We start from the raw sequence: 293 nt of genomic DNA on the forward strand, positions 1-293 counted from the left end.
CATGGGCGGCGTCACGGCAGCCCCCGGGTCAGATCTTCCTCCTGCAGTGGGCATCCCAGGATCCTTCCCCTGCTCCTCCCCACACCCTGGAGTGGAACCCAGAGGGATGGAGTCACCCACCAAATCCAGAGCTCCATTGGTGTGGGGTAGGGATGGGGCAGAGCAGCCCTGTGAATGTCATTTACCTCAACCCCTGATTTTATAGATATTTTTTTATATTTTTTTTAAACTCTTCCAATTTTTGGTGTGTGTTTGGGGCTTTTTGGGTGTGGGTCTGTTGTTTCTTTTTTTTT

Source organism: Merops nubicus, unplaced genomic scaffold (assembly GCF_000691845.1).
Source record: "Merops nubicus isolate BGI_N331 unplaced genomic scaffold, ASM69184v1 scaffold34789, whole genome shotgun sequence".
NCBI lineage: Eukaryota > Metazoa > Chordata > Aves > Coraciiformes > Meropidae > Merops > Merops nubicus.